Below are 17,924 nucleotides of genomic sequence, written 5' to 3' on the forward strand. Positions count from 1 at the left end.
TTTTACAATTCACTCAATTCACTATTATGTCCGACAGACATACTTTAAGTCCCCCGTGGGATTTTTGCAGGAATATGAAAGCGATACAACTGGAAATAAAAAATACCACACAGTTCAATAAGGTCACCATAAACTCATTATTGACCATCATGAGTCCCTAAAGGAATATTCGAGTGTTTGTGTTTGTGTGTGTGTGCTGAAACATCTGCCCAAGACTTCATAGCCAAAAATAATAAAAAAGAAGCACCACACAGGAACTGGGGCTGCTAGATGAGAATAACAAACGCTGTTAGTCTTCTATACGGGACACAGAGTTTTTCTACGGAGTGCGCTGAAGCTACATGACACATTTCTTTCATACGCGGGCTGACAGGCATTACCCGTGAGTGAGAGCTTATGCGGCTACGTGGTCGTGATGGATGGCTGTATAAAAAGAGCCGGAGAGCCCATCTGGGTCACGTCTTATCAGGCTGACTGATTCACATTGATGAAATCATGCCGGCTTGTTAACCCACCCAGTGGAAAAACTCTAAACTAATACCGAGGAAAAACAAGGCAGCGTCTGCGGAGAGATGCATGTCAAGGAGAGCAAGAAAAAGGCAGAGCAAATAATGAGAGAGGGAGGGCAGCAGAGGGACGGTAAGTGGTAAATAGTGATGTAAAGTCACGGCAGGAGATAGATTGGGATAATAAGAGCTGACTGAGAAGGAGGGAGAGAGGGAGATGTGAGAGATCGAGGCAGACGGGGAGCAAGAAAGAGAGAGAAATGCAGGCCACGGGCTGCACACTGCAGATAGTGTCCATCATACAGGAGTACTTTTGAGCACTATTGATTAACCACTGTCTGATGACAAGATGGCTACAACAAACAAATGTGTCTTTATGGTTATTAGCTCTGTCTGGTGTTTTCTCAGTGCAACTTTTCTTTAAGGAGGAATGATTGAAAAGAGTCAATACCAGACTACACGGCTTGTTATGACAGATATTCTCTGCAGTGTAACCACAGCACAGGAAATTGGCCAGGATCCACTCTCTCTCTCTTAACAGTCATCCAATCGTCCTACAGAGACAATCTGCTAGTATAGTTAAACTCTAACCCCCTAGGCCCCCAGTCAACCTAAGCTGTACAGTGCAAAAAAGTAGGTTTGTGTGCAGAGGTATGCACAGCACATGTGTGTACTCGGGCCTGTGGGTGGCTGTGTGTGGGAAATGGTGAGTTCTCGAGATGATTTGACTTACTTTTTCCTCTGTTTTGACAGATGTTTTGTGTTTAAAGACATTAAAAGTCAAAGAAATCTCCCACTAAAGAGCTGGACGTTTTAACCACTAAAAAAAAGGACGCTAACTCTCAGTGTTTCTATGAAACCAACTGTGTCAGAGGTTTGACTGGAAAAGGGATTTCAAGAAAGAGGCATTGGTTGCGATGTGAAACACACCTACATAGATGGTGTGTATAAAGTTCAAAATAGGAAAATATTAGTAAGTGATTACATTCAAGACAAATGACTGTAAATAATGTTTCGAAGGGTCGTAAATGCAACAATAAGTGGCAAAAACTCCATTATGTAGCCGAATCAGCCATTTCTCTGCTTCACTCTCCTCTCTGGTGCAGGTGGGTTAAAGAAAACCAGATCGCAGCATCCTGTCGGTAAACAAGCAGCATTCCTCAACCCGCCTGTTTGCAATAACCCCACTGGCACAACCTGATCTGCACCAGTTGCTGTGTTTAGACAGTAGTGGATTTACCAGATCAACATCTGGAAGCACGCAGCACCTACAGTGGCATGACTGTCAGGCTGACAACCTGCCTGGCAATAAGATACGAATCGTCAGTGGGTTAATAATAGTGACAGACTGCTATCAAGTGAAAACTTTATAGCAACTTGATAAAAGTTTTCGAACTACCTGAATTTGTATTTCAAATGAAGTAAACTGTCCTTTATCGGCTTTTGTTTGTATATTTATGACTGGATGAATTTTTAATTTTACTTCCTCAAACACATCATTTAGTGCCACTGTAACGTTCGTGGTTTTGAGCGATAAGCTTTTAACTATTAAATGAATTGCCATGTAATGTGGGGCAGACATTGTCGTCCCCCTCCAGATGAATTGTAATAACTCTGAAGATCCCGACACTTTTCATTACCTACTTACAAAAGTAGGCAACATGTCTATTTGTTATTTCAATAATTTTGTGCTAATTAGCAATCGTTAGCATGTTACTTAACTAAGATGGTGAACGTAGGAAAGATATCTGCTATTGTCGGCATCATAACTTATTGTGAGCGAGCATGCAAAAAAAGTAAAATACCGACAAATACAAGGTGTTTCTTGATTGAAATAAGTAAAAAAAAAAAAAATTGTGAGTGAATTTGTGCAGTCTAGCTTTGTTTATTTCCTTAGCTCTTACAGTGTGTTTATGAAGCTGCATTAGCCGACCGTGTATTTCGTTCATCAATCAATCCTGTGTGTGGCTCAAAAGTCAAACCATCATCTAGCCAGGGATTCTATTTACAGCCCTTATTATGACATGTACAATATAGCACCGAGCCTGTGGCGGCTCTGTGTTTGTCACTGTTAGACACGAATAATCAATTGCTAATGGGACTGACCCTGATATTGAGGACAACTGTAGTGTAAAATGCTGGCTGGCAGCTGTGAGCCAGCCAGCGGCTTCACCGCTCAGAGACAGCAACTGGTGTAACATACAGCATGTGCCTCAGTTTGTAAGCCAATATGTGACACAAAGACATCTATAGTCTCTCAACGCAGAGTCGTGCAAAAAGTTAATATTAGTAAATCAGGCCAGCTCAGGAAATATGAAATAGGCTGTCACTAAAAGTAGTAGTTGCATTTGTACAAGCATAACACTAGCTGCACCATTTATGAGAGGCTTTTTGACAAGAATGAAAGTGTGAGGAGAAATTAAAGATAATTGTAGTTGAGAGTATCATTCCTTTCCAAAACTGTGCAAAACATCCGAGAACATCAGCTCCACTCTGCACCGCACTTAATGTTGAACTATTAAATCAGCACCAGCGACTGAGGAGAAAGCAAATGTTGCATCAAGCAGCCGTGTTTGCGCTGCTCTCCCCCCGGAGAGATCAGACGCCTCTAATGGGAGTTACCTGCACCAGCCAGGCAGCAAAACAGCCATTAAGCCAGCCAACCAGCCAACTGGCCACTGCTACAAACCGGCAGGCCTGTTACACAAGAAATAAGCGACCGCAGATTACACACACACCACACACACACACACACACACACACACACACACTGTCATTCTCTCCACATCGCACCAGTGGACAGCTTTACACAACACACCGCGCCGAGCCCAGACTCAAAGACCGCGAGATGGGTTACTAAAAATGGAGACAACTCATTCCTAGAGACACAAACATAAAGAGATGGAGTCTTCTGGTTCACTCGTTTGTTTAAGTATGAATCTAAGATAAGCCAATCGAACAGTGCTGTGGGTATGAAAGAAGGAAAATAGAGTGATGATAAAAAAAAATGAGTGATGATATAAAAAAAAATGGTTTGAGATCATCAACAGCAATGAATGTGAGCTGAACTTGTGCCAAACAGTTTACACATGAGATTGATTGGTACAACAAGATGATAATGGCCCTTTAATGCAGATCAGACAGGGCCCACTCAATGTTATGTATCTGATATTGTTGATTACAGATTTTAGCATTAATCAAATCCTCACTAATAGAAATCACTCTGAGATATTCTGAACTGCTCCTACATTAGCAGCAGCAGAAGAGGTTGTTTAATGATGTTGTATGAAAAGCTGTTTTGGGGGCTTTTCCACACTAACTATCTGGAATTAACATGCAAAATGGTGCTTTTTAAAAGATACTGATACTTGGCACCAAATTCTCTGCTGCTTCAACTAAGGACTTGGCAGTAGCTGCTTTCCGAAGTCCCAATACATGCAAGTATGTATCAGATCTATCTGGGACAATGATGCCTGTGGAGCCAGCTGTCCAGGTATTTAAACCTCAGCACAGCGACTGCTTGTGGGGCTCCAGCCTCAAACCTAGTTGTGAAATATGCGTTTATAAGAACTCATATCAGAGTATGTACAGTAGCCGGCTGTGGGGTTTGAAAGTAACTGATAACATGTCATTTGGATTATGTAATCAGATTTTTTTTTTCAGACATTTTTAAAAATGGCAAATTTAATTCATGAATAGTGTGTTACAGTTTTTTGTTAATGGTAATATGATTTTACATGATGTAAGTGGATGTTTAAATGCATTTTTTTGGCATTGAAAATGTTTTGAGATACTTAAAGGTGCAGTACCTAAAAACTGGCCACCTGTCAAATTCATACTCAAAACAAACAGGGGGCAGCATATCACAAGGGTAACCGCTAACTGCTGCTAACTGTAGCTGCCATTAGCTAATAAGCTCAGTGGACGGGTCAGCTAGCGGTCCGAACCGTGAACTCAGAACACTGGGGGGCGAACACTAGCGAGGTATCTTTGGACCAGTGCAGTCCGGGGCTAGCAGGTTAGCATGCTAACTTCAGTAGATATCCCTGCAAAACAAAACATAAATGACAGAATGTCAAAACTGTTATTTCTTCACATTCTGTTGGTAATTTTACTTCATTTCCAAATGTTTCCAACTAAAATTCTAACACATTGCACCGCTACAGATTTTAAAAGCTCAAATTTTAGTGGCTGCGATCACTTTTTTAGTATAAGGGTCACTAGTTTCAATGTTTGATCTTGTAGTTATCCAAAAGTAATCTACAAATATTCAGATAAGATTCCATTTTATAGTAATCCAATCATTTCCAAAAATTGTCATGTAATTTGTATTCAGTAACTGACTACATTTCAAAGTAATCTGATTTAACAAAAATGCAGAAATGTTTTTTGAAGCTCCCATCCTCCTGTCCTCTGTTTCAGACCAAGTGTGAGATTATGACTCCATAAATGGGTCAGATTGGTCGATGTGATTTATTGGGGCTTTGTGTTTTTTAGGGAAGACGGTCTTTTGTGGCCACACTTAAGACTATTAATTGGGTGATTTTGTGGGGTTGGTCAGGTATAATCTGATGGGATTAGCGGCTACGCTCTTTAAATAGAGTTCTACGGCCGGGGATTAGATGATCACAGCCAGTCGGCCTCAAGAGCAACAGATTTTCATCTCTATGGTTTTAGTTTAGGGGAAAAAACAGAAGCAGTCACTGGGATGATGCAGTAGCTGATGATTCTTTATATAGATGCTTGTGCCTGCGTGCACGACTCAAAACCTCACGGAATATTGAAATGAAAGTCTGAAGATTAGAGTGAGATATCTCACTCATTTGTTTCTAGTTCTGAGCTGATAATACTGGAAAAAGCTCCAGTCTTGGGATGTGTTTAGCTGGGGATGGTGCGTTTGAGGCTGGGGGGTGGAGGAGGGCACTACCAGGGGCCCCTACCTTCCTCCCCTCCACTATCCTCCTCACATCTGGATACAATGTGGGAACAGGGCACTGAGGCCAGGGGGATAGCTAAAGGGAGGGTGTGAGTGTGCTGGGGGATTCTTTACACAACATCAAGAGCCAGTGGAAAAAGGTGGTGGTGCTGCTGCTGGTGGTGGTAGATGTGGGGCTGTGGGGTTGTGTGTGTTGTGGTGGTGGGATGGTGGGGAGGGCAGGAGTACTAAAAAGCTCCCTGTCTTTGGTCTCTTCTTCCCTGTGTAGTTGACTGCAAGGCCCCCGAGCAATAGACAGACAGCGAGGCAGCTGGGAACTGAGGTAGCGAACAGCAGCCCAGGAAACACAATGTGGGAGCACAAACCCAGACGAGGTAGAAAAATCTGCTGTTCCTGCTCTTAAATATCCTGGATATAATAAGTCATCACTCCATGTTTAGACTGCCACGTACACTTTTAAAACACGGTTATCGAGTTCCACTTTTAATGTGAAGCACAGGAGTCAAAGGAAGACATTTAGTCGCGGTGCACGAAAAAACGCAGATTTACAGTAAGATTGTAAAAAATCGATGTAGCAGAACCATAGATATCATCTTTTTTGTTTCCCCGTGTTCTTCTTTCTTGCCTAACGCTGGCGCCTACATCGCCCACAATCATGGTTTCTTCAGGCTTCCAAAAACGCCAAACAAAAAAAGTATGTAATTTCAGCCAGTAGCGGTCTCTCAATCAAAACAAAACAAAGGACGAAAGTAGCGTGGGATCATGGGCGTTGTTGTCTTCATCGTTTTTCGATGAAAATCTATCTACATGACTTGGGCAGAAGTGTTCACAGATGAGGTGAAGATTTATTCACATTAGGCTTAGTCATGTCTGCCGGAGGTTTGGGTGCGTTAAGCTAGAAGCGCGGTAGCCTCGAGCCGACAGCCTCAAGCGATGATGAGGAGTGAGCTACTTCCTCGTTTCAAACTCTTCGGCCCCGTTCGACGTCGAGTTGTGTCACTCGAGGCAACTTAACAGACTGTGCGGCTCTCTCTGGGGCCGCTAAAGGGTTTATACAACTTGTTTTCACTTGTCAACAGACTTTGTTGTGTAAAATCTGCACACTTTCCCTTTAATATTATGTAATACATCCATCTTGTGGAAAAAGAAAATCTCTGCGATCTGATTTCCCAACATGAACAAAGCCCGGGCTACAACAAGGGTCTCGCTTGAGTGAATAATGTTATGAACATCACTCACAGTCATAACAAGGCTGAAGTGATTGAGAGGCCAGTGTTTGTGCTATTTATATCCGTGAGAGGTTTTCTTTGCTATTTCTTGCATGCATATGATCGAGGTGAAGGGGGATGAAGGAATGAAAAAGGGAGGAAGACGAGGCTTTTTGCTTATTGTTCCTCTTTCCTCATGACGCCTGCAACCTGCGCTCGCATCCGACTCACGTTCATCTTGCACGCATGCTTGGAGTTGAACTCTACCTCTGATCCACATGTGGATTTGGGGTGAGCTCATTAGCCCCTGGGCGACCCTCCCCCCTCTCCTCCCCCTCCTCACCTCTGTCCTCAGTGACCCTAAAGCCCCGCTTCACACTGCCTAAGCTCCTCTATACTGCTCCCAATAGCCTGTTTCCTAATGCCTCTTCAATCCCCTCGATGCAGAGTTAAAGGTGCATTTTGTAGTTTTGGGGAAGAAATTTTAATCAGAATAGAAAGATGGTCTTTATTATGTCTAAGCAAACTAGATAAACAAACTCTTTGTTTTCACGACTGAATAAACAAACTGACCTTAAAGGACAACACAATTTCATACTGTTTTACTTTGTTTATATGTGGCGGACCCTGCCACTTTTCTAGCCTCAAACAGTGTTCTGGGACCTTATTTTCCTCTGAGAACAGCTTGTTTATTCAGTTATGGGAAAAAAAATCTTTCTGAGTTTCTATTATCACCTCATTAATCTTGTAAATATTAAGATTCAGTTTGAATTTCTTCTCCAAAACTACAAAGTGCCCCTTTAAGTATAAAAACAAAAGTAGTAAGACTGGTGTCATTATCGCAAGTACTGCCCTCATTTCCTTGCTCTTCCATTCAGGTGGTGATAAAGCTTTTAAAATTGCACAAATGTGTTCACTTGCTATTCATTCTTTTGACTCTTCTCTAGACGGCCGACGGGAGTGGTCAAACTGTCCTCTATATTTCCATATGAGTGGGTCTGCCCTGCCCGAGCAGGGTTTCTTTTCTTTCCCACAGCAAGAGGACAAAACAATAGTGACATGCAGGCACGTCAATAACAGCCTTGTACAGAAGCCCTGCTCATTTAAAAAGCAATGAAATCCCTTTTTATATGGTTCTTTGCGAGCATGAATTTGTTATAACGATTGCTGCATTTGTATAATCCCATAATTGGAGAAAAGGAATCGTATTGTTCTCGTCTATAATGATCAGAAAAACAAACATTGACAGGATGAAGTCAAAACTTCCGTCCGTCCGTCCGTACGCCCCTCTCCCACACACACACACACACACACACATTCACTCAAACGCATCGCGGCAAGGTTAGGCTGACATCAGCGACTAACGATCAGTTCCTCTGTGCGCTGAATGATTAGCTGCAGTAGCCTGGAGACATTTCCAGCTTGTTTCCCTGAGTTGGTCAGACATGCGACATCACTGGCCTTCAATCTGCACTAACTACATCCACTCTCTTCCACTCTTTGTCCAAAAAAAAGAGTAAAGAGACTTTTACAGACTAATAGATGATGAAAACGATGCAATGAATGCGGGGCAGTAATGAGGGATAGGAAAGTAGAGGACAGATGTACGAGTTTGATGTATTTAAAGTTGTTTTCATACTTAAATAGACAAGCAACGGTGGTTCCTCGAGGGCGATTAGTGTGTGTGTGTGTGTGTGTGTGTGTGTTTGTGTGTCTGTTTAAAGGGGTGGAGCAGGTAGCAGTTACATATTTGCATCAAAGTGAAACCAAAGCGAGAAAGAAAGGTTGCAAAATACCTTTTAAAGTTTTTTTTTTCCCTTGTACAGTTTCCGACTGTCGTATTTCAGCTTCTAAGAAACTTCTTGGCAAACAAATCATGGATTATTCTGTTCGTTCGAGCTCTCTGTGCTTACTTCTTCTTCTTCTCTTTGTTTCTAAAAACGCTGCAAACAAAGACAGCACTTCCTGTACATTAGAGGAGTCAGAGGACCCTTCATTTTCTAGAATCTAAGACTGACTTTCCAGTGTGTGTTTATTAACTGGAACAGAATGGTGAATGCTTAAAAAGGAGCCTCTCCTGCTTTAGGAAACAGTCCACCCAACCCCCACCCACCCTTAATGCCCTCTGGGCTGCTGTGAGTTTGGATTAAGTTTGGGTGCCACGTCCCCTCCCTGCCGAGCCTGGCCGTCACCCCTGCAAAACACCGGCCTGTGTGGCCCATCAAATATGAAGAAGGCCATTAGGAAGGCCACAGTATCGCAGGGAGATAAACAGATTAGATAGACTGGGTGGAAAGAATGCAGAGGCAAGGAAAAAAGCAGTTTTTTATAAATGATGTTATAGTTCTCTATACTCCTTAAACTGATCTATATTACAAGTCCATGGTTTGCTGCTTTATTTGACAAACGACAAAGCAGCAGGTGCTTTGTGTGATGTTGGTTAAAAAATAATTCTTTATACTGAGACATCCATTTTGTGAACAGAACAGATCTGAGTATCCTTCATAAATCCTCATTTTAATGCAATCTAACAAAGGTATGAGTGTGTGTGCATGTGTGTGTGTGTGTGTGTGTGTGAAGCAGTGGATCGATAATGGTAGTCTACTACAGTGACATCTGGGCTGGACAAAGAGTGCTGTTCCTTCCCCCGGCAGCTCTCCCCTTCCCTCTCTCTCAATCCCTGATCACAGCCACGTGGTTCTCTGGGCTATTTCTCCCAGCTAAGCTTATTTCTCTTCTTTAATCCCGCAGCAATCACGGCAACAATGCCAAGCGTCGGTTCACGGACGCGGGCAGAAATCTATTAACTATGATCACTATGTCAGCTAAACCTGATAAGCGCTGCTAATGAATCCGGCGCATTCAGCTCGGGCCGCTCGGCGCTCGTGAGTGTTATTTCATCGGATCATCAATAATGTGTAAGATGGAAAATCAACATGAGTGACGGTGACGGATAACGCAGCTTCTGTTTGAACCGAAGAAGCGAGATTCTCCTCTTCTTTATGTAAAAAAAACACCAGCACATCCGATTCAACTCAACTGGTGAAATCTAGTCACTGCCGAGGAGCTCTGAAGCTGCTTGCATCACTGCAGGCCCGGCCGCTGTGAGCGTCCTCAGTTAATACAAACAGAGCTGCACTGATAAATCTGGTCGATAGCCAACCCTGATTATCAGATTACCAGCCACTCAGTGTGGTCCACCTCTGATTGAAGTGATGGCTTCAGCCTCTGCACAGTTGATGAAATTAATATTTATTAGTGCAGCGTGTAGTAGTTATAGTCCAACCAGGCAGTGGGCTTATTTGCTGAATGAAAAACAGCAAAGACACACACGATACAAGATATACATCTCCATATTTTCCTCAAAAGCACAAATGCTAAACTGTAAATTTGAAAAGTTGACTTTCAGCAAGCCGATTACCTCAGAATTACCAAGTAAAGTGGACTGTTAAATTTAAGCTGAACAAGCCTTAAACACCTTAAACACACCTTAAATCTATTAGTTCACTTTACTTGGTAAATTGGCTTCCTCCAGTCAGATTTTACAGTGTAGGACCAGACAACATAATCAAATGTCAACGTCAACATTTTTGACCAAATACCTCGATACTGATATTGTGACAATATTGCAGGGATGACTAAAGGTACTTTCACAAAGTAATCATCAGTAATGTGGGTATAATGACTCAGTTGTCAAAATGCGTCACTTTACTGTAATGCAGCCTTCAACGCCAGGAAACAACATACTTATGAAGATATCCAAAATCTAAGTGTCATATCACGATAATGATATAATATTGATACACTGCCCACCACTAACACACATGTGAGATGAAGACGACGTAGGAAAACTTCAGCACAAACACTATCACACAATTGCAGTGTTTTAAAATAGCTAGAACAAGAAAATAAAGTCCCAGAACACTGTTTGAAGCTTGAAAGGTGGCAGGGTCCGCCACATATAAAAAAAAAAAAGAAATCGTGTCGTCCAAGGTCAGTTTGTTTATTCAGTCATGAAAATGAGGATCTTGACCTTTTTATCTTCTTCCTCATCACTACATGTTGCACCTTTAAGGTAGTTTTTATGTTAAACCACTTGATAAACACTTGATAACTGCAGCTCACACTGATAAAAATAGCTGCACATCACAGTACAACTATAATCATCTTCTTTCGTCACTGAAGATATTTAAGAATCGTGCTCGTCACTGGAGGTGATCTCAACGTCCAGTGACTCGACATGTTTCCTATAATCACTGCAGGTGTCAGGTGTTTCACTTTGTTTTTACCTCAGCGTGGACTTTATTTAGTGTCTGCTCTACTTCGGTCACGTACGGTAGCTCCTAATTGTTTTGTGGGCTTTTTGTTTTCATTTCAATTGACTGCGTTAAGCTTTAAATGTTAAACAACTGTGGTGATAACACTTGCACTGTAGCCTTTAGGAGTATTTAATGAAAATTTAAAAAAAAACTTGGAATTCAGCTCAGACTAATTAGTGTGGGTTGTTTCCACACCCACATTCAGCTGTTGTTACTTTGGGTAATGACAGGACCTGTGTGAATAACACTGTTATCTTTATAGAAGCCCTGACAAAGGCCATGTTAAATAACCACAGGAAACAAGAAGTGTCAAGTTTTCTTTTTCACTTGATTCCGTTTCTGAATATCTCCTTATTTCTTCTAAAACATCAATTGTTCATAAATTGTTCTTTTTCTCAATAACTCACTTTGTACTTTCTATGATTCAGTATGAATCCGTGTCTTGTGGCTTTCACTGGGAAGTTTCTGGAGTCCTCTGTTGTCTCAGAGGGTTTTTCCCACCAGAGCAACGTTGACCTTCTGGTGAAAAACGGAATCTTTTCTCATGATTGCGATGTTTGATGATTACAATCTCAATGCAAAGTTTCAACCATCGGCAGCTTTGGTGAAAGAAATATCAGTATGCGCAACAGTTGAGCCCTACGCAACCCCACCACCACGTTCCTCCCCCACCTCCTCACCACCTAAAATGGCCCTGTGACTAAACCCCCACCCCCCCACCCCCGCCAGCGGCTCCCCTAACCCCCCGCCAGCTCTAACCCCTCTCCTATCTTAATCCTCCGATTACTACATCATTTTCTTCAGGTCTAATTTAAACAGCTATCAGGCTTCGCACTTTACTACCTGGACAGTGCTGCTTGGCTTAACAGAGACCCTATTGATCCACAGGGTGGGGATGATGCACAGGGTGGGGATGATGGAGGTGTGACCCAAATAAAGGGATTAACCACCCACCTGTTAGCAAAGTTTTTAAGAAAATGAGCAACCAAGAATGTTTTTCGGACACATCCATGTGTAGTATGACAGTGGCAGGCGATGTAAATTCCTTCTGAGTAAGCAGTGTGTTTCCCATGGAGGGGCTCATTTATAATTTAATCCAGGAGCTTGGTGTTTCTAGGCTAACACAGAGAGATTGCCCTTTCAGAGTGGAAACCCCCACCATGCAGCAGGGAATCAATGCCGTCACCACGGAACAGACACTAGACCTCATATTAAAATGATGCGAGTGTCTGGACCACCAGCAAAGAGAGACGCGCTTCTTTTATTTTCTGTTTCATACCCAACCTAAAAAGGAACAGCTGCTAAAATAGGTTTGCACTTGTTTGCTTTCCATAATCCAACCTCAATATGCCACGGAGAGTTATTTAAGCCGGCGCAGGCAGATACATCTTCACTTTCATGTAGACAGGATTGATACAATCTAAAGCATAACAAGGAGGAGTTGAGAGAAAGAACAGGATGCTTTAAGACTTCAGAATAACTTGCTCGGAAGGAAAAACATGCCGTCTTGTGACTTGATGTCTTCACTTTTTTTCACATTCATTCTAGTTCAAAGCCAACATCAACAGGAGCAGTTTGGACAGAGATGAGGAAGTGGAGTCAAAGCATGGGGAGCAATTACACTCTACAGAACAGGTGCACGGGTCGTAGATTGAATGGACTCGAGCCTCTGACACATCTCTGCACGTGTGCAACCCGACTGGAACGCTTCCAGACGTGAATTCCACAAAGGTGCTGGTAACCACCCACAGAGAGCTCGACCCATGCTGACACTTGTCAGTATTCCAGTCCAAATGTAGGCTACTAACAACACCGGATAACAAGAGTAAATGCCATCTATGTCTTGCATTATATCAACCAGAAAGATGGACTGAGTTCATAAACCAGTATTTCAGTCTCAAACCTGCATTAAGGGATTAAGTAACAAGCTAACAGCACTGACTTTATCATCAACTCTTTAGTTGATACGGCAAACATGCTGGCAGACAGTGGCTCATTTACACATCCAGCTGTTACGGAGCAACATAGGCATTCGTTTGGGGTCGTGTTTCTAGCCACCTGATGAATGTAAGTCCAATATTTGCTCTCTTTTAGCTCTGGTGAGGTTTACTTAAACACCTGATGGAAATATCTGCTGCTAAATGCTTCAATTTTATTAGTCGCTTTTTTTGTCTCGAGCTAGTTGCTCAATTGAAAGCTAATCGCTCAATACAAAGTTAGCTAGTTGCTAACTTTAGCTTTAGAGTGTGTTGAGAGTGAATCAAAACAGTTAATGTGTGGGCCAGAAAACCAAAACAATTAGCTTAAATCGCTTTAAATCTCTGCTTAATGCTCCGATTTCTTAGTTTGCCAATTTTGTTTTGAGGGAGGCCTATTTGTTCAAGACAAATCCATTACTCTAGACAAAGTTAGCTAGTTGCTAACTTTAGCTTTAGAGTTTAGGCTAGTTCTGAGAGTGAATCAAAACAGCAGGTTGCAGTCCAGAAAACAAAGACAATTAGCTAAACATTTTAGAAATCATCTCTTTGAGCAACACGTTTGTCATTGAACATAGTTTTTTGACACATTGTTAATATTTATGTTTTGATTATAGCCCCTTTAATATTAACTCGCTCTTGCTGAGTAAGACAAAATTCATTAAGTTGAATTCAATACTTTTTAAAGAACAGTTAAAAACAAAGGTCTGCCCCATAAACAAACATTGATATTTCTAAGCAAAACTCCTATGACAGAGTCTTTATAGTGTGGAACCCCCCTCTCAGTTGGTGAAGGTAAATGACTATGTCCATGGTGAAAAGGCACAAGGCAGTAATGAGTAATGAAAACAGCCGAGTTAGTGCTGCCTTTCAGTAAAGGGCCTGCTGCTGTGGAATGTGAGGCACCATTCATTCACATGGGTTAAAAATGCATTTCTGCCACCACAAAGCCCTGCCTTGTCCTCATTGTTTTTCACCACACCAATAAAACACTTCCACATTCTGAGGGGAGAGGACAAAAAATGAAATTGCTAATTTTACTCCCACAGATACAGGAACGGGAATGGGACGGTGGTTTGGGGATGTGGGGTGGGGTGGAGGGTGTGGGAGGCGTGGGGTGAACTTTGCAAAACAGCCGAGTCTTTGGCCGAGATAAAGAGTCGTGGTAGAGTTGAAAGTTTGATCGTGATAAGAGCGGGGATGGAAAGTAAGCACACAGGCAGCTTACAACAGACAAACAGTCCTATTGACAAAAGCCCGATGTATGCAGCATTTATTCAGCGTATGAAAAGAGGCACAATGGTGGAAGGCAGTCAGATACAAAAAAGCTTCACTCGAGTCATGTGTGAGCTCTCCAGGGATCAGTTTGTGAGTATGAGGCATCTGCGACGGGCCCTCCAAAAAAAAAAAAAATCTCGTTCTCCTCTGCAGACTGTCATATTTCAGCCACGCTAGCTTGATTCAGCATGAATCACATTTGTAATAGCCCGCTGATAGCCACAAGTATGTCACATTTAAACGTGGCTCATGTTCCTCTTTTGACAGCGCTCAACAAGTGATCTCAGACCTGACAGTGTTGAGACGCTGACATGACATAAGCAGCTAAGAAAAAAAAAACACTCCCACACTGAAATCTTTGGTTTGTGGCTTTCCCTCGAACACACGTGAACAAACAAGCATGACATAAAGTCTGCCAGTACTGTCATTAACACAGAACACAATTAAATGCTCAGAAAAGGCAATTCTTTACATTTTCCCCTGAAGCTCCACTGACTAAATGTGTTTACCTGAACAAAAAAATCTATTCCTGGGTTGGAGAACAGGTGGCGCTCTTAAGGACTATTTTTTATCTAACAGTCAATTTGGGGAAGTTAGATCATTTATTGTTGTTTGCGCCTCGTTGCCGGGCGTCGTATCCAGCAGTGCAACCACACAGTGAGAGCTGCAGGCTGTAGAAGAAATGTTTAACATAATGTCTGAAATCTGACATGGGGGAGACAATGTAATCCTGTCTGCAAAACAACACTGTGTCTCTCCCTCCCTCCCTCCCTCCCTCTCTTTCTGTATGTGTGTGTGTGTGTGTGTGTGTGTGTGTGTGTGTGTTTGTGTGTGCGACCTGACACGGGGGAAAATATCTTTAAACAACTAGGGAGAAAGAAGCAGTACACCGCAGAAAGTCGATATCAGAGGAGAGAGGAGGAGGAGGAAATGCTGTCAGGAAGAGGAAACTCACAGCTGATGATCACATGCATATGAGGGAAAACAATCAAAAATACAAAGTGTGCGTCACCAAACACACTAAAGGCACCACACACAAGTGACAACAGGGTTATTATAGCGCGCGCGTGTGTGTGTGTGTGTGTGTGTGTGTGTGTGTGTCAGCAGGTGACTATGCAAAGTCAAAATTACACCAGATGAGACAACACCTAGTTTTTTTCCCCCCTCCTTCATCATTTGTATTCCCAAAACTATAAACATGGAAATGAGGCTGTGGACACGCGCGCGCACATGCACGCGCGCTGTATTCTCTCTCTCTCTCTGTGTCTCTACTGCAAACTATGTGCCTTTACATAACTATCTCCTCTGATAACTACTCCTGCCTGCCTGCCCCTGAGGGAGAATCCCTGTGACAATCCAATTATACTCCCATAAAAGGTAACTTTAATGTCTAACAGCTATGATTGTTTACCTTTACGGCTTTTTATCACCTATGCTGTAGCTGTAATTCTCACACGGAGGCTGCTGATAAGTTCACAGCCCTCTCGTGCAACTTGTAACATCGCTATCATTTTTAATTCAGCAACTTATTCTGCCTGCTATTTGCATGGCAGCCTTCCTAAACGCACCACCACGGGATCACGGTGAGCTCCGTCTCCCACTCTCTTATCAGCCAGGCATTCCTCAAAATGACCCCCTATCTCCGCTGCAGCACATGTACTACTTCTGCCTGCTGCCCGTTTCTTAATCAGTCCTCTCTTCACTCTTAAAGGAAACGACCGGGTTAAAATAAAATTTAAAAAAAAACCAAAGAGTCTGTGATAGACAAAGATTGCACTACTGGCAGCAGCAGCAGCAGCAGCAGCTTCAGTCCGACGAACGCACCCTCAACACAACAAACAATAATAGTGATATTCACTTCACTTCCTTACCAGTTAGAAAGAAGAGAAGAAGAAGACCGGTGCAGCTCTCCCCCTCCAAAAAAAAAACAAATGTAAAGAGTCCAGATCCAGCAGAGATGAGAGGAGACTCTCTGTCACGATATCTTCCAGTGCAGCGGCTGACAATCGCGACCCGAGCTTCAACTCTGCACAGACCGTCAACAATTATTATTATCTCAGGCGAATATTTCTCTCTCTCTCTCTCTCTCTCTCTCTCTCTCTCTCTCTCTCCTTGTGTTGTGGAGCAGTACAGGTTCCTCTCTCTCTCTCTCTCTCTCTCTCTCTCTCTACTCGTCTCTTGTCGTTTCACTGGCGCTGCCTTCACTTGTCGTCGGAAATGCCGCGACTCAAGAGGTGAAATTGGCAAAACGTGGGAATTCCAAAGTAAATTGAAGCAGTAAATACCAGTAGGGAGCTCACTGATGCAGTCCATATATACATATATATATGTATATATATATATATATATATATATATATATATATATATATATATATATACATATATATATATATATATATATATATATATATATATATATATATATATATATATATATTGACTTGTGGGATAGGTGTGTTGATGATTAGCTCATTTAAGAAACTGGTAGGTTTGGTTGATTAGTCAATTGAATTAAATTGACTCAGCAATAAGTTTATGATGAGTGATTCATTGAATTTCAACATTTGCTGATTTCAGCCTCTCTAAGAGTGAGGATGGGCTGCTTTTCTTTTTCGTTTATAGTACAACCATTGATTTTGGACTGTTCATGACAGAACAAGACACTCATTTTTAACTCTGGGAAATGTTTCTGACAATTTAGAGACTGACTCCAGGTACAGGAGCAACCTCTGAGAATGTAATATATAAGAAAATATGTAAACTACAGACAGATTAAATGTGCGTGTATGTCTTGGATATATTTACTTATTGATGCAATGTTCATATAAGTCACCATATACACACGCACTGCTATTTTTTTATTATTATATTCATTTATCAATAAAGTTTTGAACAAGCTGCTGATTCAGATGTCTGGCCCATCTACATGTCCTGATTTTAAAACCTGACCAAAGTGAATTTGGGACCGAACAAATTAATATGAAATAATTGTCAGTAACAGTCCTAATTGTTTGCTTCTACCTTTATTCATGTAACTAATAGGTGACACATGATCATATATGTCCAACTGCATGACATGATGTGTTGGTGAAGTCAGATCAACTTCCACTTCATTTCCCAGAATTCACTCATCTATAAGGACGTACACTGGAACAAAAAATACTCATAAATGGTCTTGTGATGAAACACATGAGATCATCAGACATCCCCCAGAGTTCCAGCTGTCTTCCCCCATCCAAAATAAAAAGGGAATTTTTGATCACAATCACGGAAATGACGGATCCTATGGGAGCACTTGAACGCACCGTGAGTGGAAAAAAAACCCGTGTGTGTGTGTGTGTGTGTGTGTGTGTGTGTGTGTGTGTGTGCGAAACACCGAGGACAAGATCGAGGGCGAAAAAAGGAGAAGCAGAAAAGTTTGTCCCCGCGGTGTTGTCCCTGTCACTGAAAGTCCACACACGCATGCGCGCACATATGTCACCGTGTCTTTGTCTCACTTATGTCTCCATCGCTTCCTATCAGCAGGATCAGCTGGTGTGTTCATGTGTGTGTGTGTGCGTGTTTAGTCTAAAGTGTCCAGACAAGAGAAGAGGCGACAGTGAACGATTGTCCCCAGCGCCACATACATGCGCAATCGGCTCCGTGCGTAAAGAAAGACACGTTGGTGCCACAGCGTTATCTGTGACCGGGGCTGCGTGC

General features: G+C 42.2%; 1 protein-coding gene across 4 annotated transcripts in view; it reads right to left on the reverse strand.

Moving 5' to 3' along the window:
• znf516 (zinc finger protein 516) overlaps positions 1 to 17,924 on the reverse strand; it is a 70,203-nt gene that overhangs the window by 34,409 nt on the left and 17,870 nt on the right. For 2 of the 4 annotated variants that reach the window (XM_084358550.1, XM_084358553.1), the window contains exon 1: positions 16,095 to 16,252. The exons of the other annotated variants lie outside the window; for them this stretch is intronic. The gene's annotated coding sequence lies outside the window, so the exon portion shown is untranslated. Of the gene's footprint in view, positions 1 to 16,094; positions 16,253 to 17,924 lie in introns of those variants that run through there. 4 annotated transcript variants of the gene reach the window in all.

The sequence above is a fragment of the Pagrus pagrus genome (genome assembly GCF_965226575.1).
Source record: "Pagrus pagrus genome assembly, chromosome: 7".
In the NCBI taxonomy this organism is placed as follows: domain Eukaryota; kingdom Metazoa; phylum Chordata; class Actinopteri; order Spariformes; family Sparidae; genus Pagrus; species Pagrus pagrus.